The sequence below is a fragment of the Macrotis lagotis genome, chromosome 1 (assembly GCF_037893015.1).
Source record: "Macrotis lagotis isolate mMagLag1 chromosome 1, bilby.v1.9.chrom.fasta, whole genome shotgun sequence".
Lineage (NCBI taxonomy): Eukaryota > Metazoa > Chordata > Mammalia > Peramelemorphia > Peramelidae > Macrotis > Macrotis lagotis.
Window position 1 is genome coordinate 491,562,630 of NC_133658.1, and position 4,724 is coordinate 491,567,353.

The window sequence follows — 4,724 nt, forward strand, 5'->3', positions numbered from 1 at the left end:
ATTTTACTATTCTTGAAGTCCTGATAGGTGATGGGTGGCAGGTAAATTATGTGAAGCTGCAGGTGTTGATATACTGAAAGCTCTAGTCACAACCCTCACAAAAGTGAGACACAGTGTTATCTTTTCACTGGACTGAAGCAGCAGTGGGATTCAGCAGACCCCTGGGTGTGTGAGTGGCTTTTTTAAAGGATTACACTGCTCATCTCTTGGTGTGAGGAAAGGGCAAGAAAAGGTGCCCTAAAAATTGTCTGCTTCACCTGACCCTAACCTGTTTACCGCAATGAACAGGTATCTCACCCTGAGGTCAAAACAAAACAAAACAAAAAAGTGCAAAACCTTTGCAAAGATGATTCCACTCTCCATTGGGACACAGAATGTGCACATGCTCATGAATAACATGAAAGATCAATAACTCCTGTTGCAAGAGAACTCAGCAGCTACCACATCAAAATATTATCAACCCTGAGTGAAATAAGGCTGGCAAATAAAAACCAGATCACTGAAATTGATGTTGGATACATGTTTTTCTGGAGTGGGCACAGTGATGGGTAGCATCATGAAACTGGTGAAGTTTTGCTATCAAAGGTAATAGAGTCAACAAGCTTAAATGCCCTCAAAAGGAGCAAATGACAGATTTGTAACATTGCAGGAAAGCACTATGCCACCATGATGAATGTATATACTCCCACTATGTTGAAGGGAGAACAGAGAAAAATTTTAAGGAGACCTGGAGACCCTCATCATCAATGTTCCAAAAAAAGGACAAGCTAATAATTCTAGATGACTTCAACACCAGAGTAGGCACAGACTATCAGACTTGTTGGGCTGTTGTTAGGAGGATGGAGTCAGAAACAGCAATGATAACATACTCCTGCAGACATGTATCTCATGATTCCATCACCAACATTATCATCTGTTTAACTAAATACAAAAAAGTATCAAGGATGCACCCTCTCACCAAACACTGGTATTAGTAGACTACATCACTGTAAGGAGAAGAGACAGTATGTGAAAGTTAAAAAGGAATTATGTGGTGCAAAGAGTTGGACTGATTGTAGATTTATTCTCCCTGAGCTAAACAAGGGTAAGGCAAGATGACTTATCAGGACCCTCAAGGACATCAGATTAGAACACTTGTCCTTGTATGAACACTTCTTTGCTAACTTGGAAGAAAAGTTGAGTTAATACACTTCTGGCAACAAAGAAGCAATAAAGGAGTAGGCAGATTTCAGAGATTTGGTGAACATCACTGCTCATCTGGGCCAGAACTCTTGCATATATCAGGATTGGTTTGATAAGAATGATGAGGTAACTTAGAAGCTATTAAAGGAAAACATGAGAACTCAATAGGGCTTACCAGCAGGAAAGTTCATCAGTCTCTAAGAGAGAGGTATTTAATTCCATCAAAAAGTAAAATGCAAGCAAAAGTCAAAGAGATGCAGAATTCTTGGCTCAGGAAGCAGATGAGATTCAGTCCTATCCAAAAGCAATAATACAAAGTGCTTCTATATTTCAGAAGAAGATTTTGTTTAGACCAAAGACTTCTAGTACATCTCAACTCAGCACTGATGACCACAGTCACACTAATCAATGATAATAAGGACATGATCCTGGAGAGATGGGACTAAACAATTCCACAGTTTTCTCAATATATCATCATATACCACTGACTGTTGTTTACCTGAAGATAAAATCAATTCCTCTCTAACTTCCTCTTGTGTGACAAAGAATCTGAACACAGAAAATTCACTGCTCATATAGAAGATGACTGAAATCTTCTAGGTTATATGACAAGAGGAGGTTATCCCCCAGAATTATTGGATATCTCCATTGTCCATCTTTATAAAGGAAAAAAAGCAAACACGTTGTCGTGTGATAATCAAGATTCTTGTCAGAATAATCCTTAATAAACTGCTCTTTCACCTGTAAAATGGTCATCTACTCAAGGGCCAATGTGGCTTCAGAAAGGGACCTGATGCTTACTGCCTAATAACTCCGGGAAAAATGCCAGGAACAGGAAAAAGGTCTATATACAAGTTCATCTACCTGTCTGTCATGAGGGTTTATGAAAGATCATAGCAAAATTTGGTAGCCCAAGAGAAGTCCATTGATATTGTATGCCAGTTTCATGATGGGAGCTTGCACAGATTCTCTCTGTGCAAGGACAATGTTTTCACATTTTTCAGTCACCAAGGATGTGAAGCAGAGTGGTATATGTGCTTCAATGCATTTTTTCAATGATTTTTTTCAGTGATGTCATATGCCTTCAACAAGAATGAAAATACCATCAAGGATAGCTATCACACTTGAATAAAATGGAGGGAGAGTTGGTATGTGACTTTTTGCTCACAGATGATTGTGAACTCAATGTAGTCTCTGAGACTGAGATGTAACAAAAGTATAGATTAATTCTCTGCTGCTTTTGTTAATTTTAGAATAACAATTAACACCAAGAAAGCAGAGGTTCTCCATCAGCCAGTACCACACCATCATATGTTGAACCATCAGTTACAAGTGGAAAAATTTTAAATTCTATGGATAAGTTCATGTACCTGGCAGTATGCTTTCCAGAGATACACACATAGATGAGGAGGTTGAAACACACACATTGCCAGAACTAGCTCAGTATTTGGAAAGCTTTTCCTTTGGTAAAGTGTAGGAGAAAAGAGATATTAGAGTGCCTACAAAACTCAAGCTCTACAGATCCATTGTGCTGACCTTATTGTTGTATGCCCAGGAAAACTGGACAGTCTACCAGGGCTATATCAAAAAAAAATTGTCTTTGAAAGTTTCTAAAGATCACCTAGTAAGGTAAAATACTGGACATTGAGTCCTTTCTTGAGCTAAACTGCTAAGTATTCAAACTCTATTGCAGAAAGCATAACTGTGATGAACTGGCCACCTTGTTCAAATACTAAATGTACTTTTGCTTAAAAGACTATTTTTATGGAGAACTCACACAAGGCAAGTACTCACATGGAGGTCAGAATAAGTGGTACAAGGATCCTCTCGAGTTTCTCAGAGGAACTTTGGAATAATTTGTGATATATATGGGAGACATTAGCAAAGGAACAACCAGTTTGCATCAAAGAAGGCACTGTGCTCTATGAGCAAAGCAGAAACATAATAACTCAAAAGAAATGTGAGATATAAAAATCTAGATACAGCTTCATCCCAAAAGGAATATTTGTTCCTGACCTGTAGAAGAGCCTTCTGAGCTCATATTGACCTGACCTGCTACAATTAAAAAAAAACAAAAACATTGTATTTTGACCCCAACATAATGATCTCATTTTGGTTCTCTGTGACTAGGAAGGACGAACAACTAAGCAAGCCAGAACTTTGCCTCAAGTGCTGATGCATTGGGGGTAAGGGAGGGTTGTAAACTCTCATCCCTAAACCTTTTATTATGTTCCTCCTGGTTTTCTGCCAACTCACTCCTAACCTTTTCTGAGTTGTAAGGAGGGAATGGCAGAGAATGGGAGGTGGGGGAAAAGGATCCAGGCTTTAGGGTGGATTTTAGAGGAAGAATAAACCTCCTTATCCCTCACAACTGAATCAAAAGCTCAGATTTTCTTTCAGGGGACACAACTAATTTCATTCCCTAAACTCCTGCAACTTGGTGCCCCCTCTTTGCTTCTATCACTCCCTTCAACAACAAGTACAACAAAAAAAATTAGCAAGAATCCTAAGTGCCAGGACTCCTCCATAAGGCTTTCATCCTTACAGAGGGCAGGGAAGAGAACAGGAAAAACTTTACTAGGGAGGAAGAATTTTAATTGGACTATAAAGAATAGGTAAGCATTAAATAAATTAAGAAGGGGAATACCTCCCCGGCAAAGGTGTCCATCAAAGAAAGGGCAAAAAGTCACTACAAATAATTGAATAAAATAAAAATATCTAGCTTTTTAAAGTTTAAAATGCTTAGCAAAAAGCAGAGTATTGCAATTTGACTGAAGAGTAGAGCAAATTGAAGAAAGCAACATGCAAGATAAAGTTAGAAGGATAGAAAAGCAAAAGATTGCTGTAGAGACATCTTGAATGCCAGGGACAGAGGGGTTTGAATTTTGCTCAGTAAAAACAGGGAGTATGAGAACTTTTTTTTAGAACAAGAAATGAAATCAGGTAAATTTATTGTTTATTATTTGTTTGGAAGAGGACCAATGACATCAAGGGATGAAGTCTTGACTTCTGCATGAATTGGATTTAAGGGAGACAGAGTTTTACAAAGTCACTAGCCTCACTCTCTCTTCCAGAGTCATCAAAGACTGGTGGCAAAACAAAAGTCAAGAAGACTAGCAATAGCCTTGGATGCAGCAAATGATGCAGTAGATGCGGTGTCTTCAATGTATAACCAAGTGCTTTAATTTTAAAATGTATTTCTTGCTTGAACATTTATTGAAAATGTTGAAAATACTTATTTTTAAAAGATTTTATTTTATTTAAGTTATTATTTACAAATGTCCTAATATTCCTATTTTTCAGATCAATAATTAATTTTTTAAGTTACTTAACCAAATGTATATGATATGCACTTTGAAATAGTGTTCATATGCATATTTACATTATAAACTTTAATACCTTCTTCCTGACTTTTATTGCTACTGGTATCAATTTTAAGCTTCATTATGGTGGCCATATTCTTTTTTCAAAACTGTTAACTTCTGTTAAAATAACAAAAAAATGTCAATCTAATAATTAGGGTAAACCCCTTCTAAACTAGT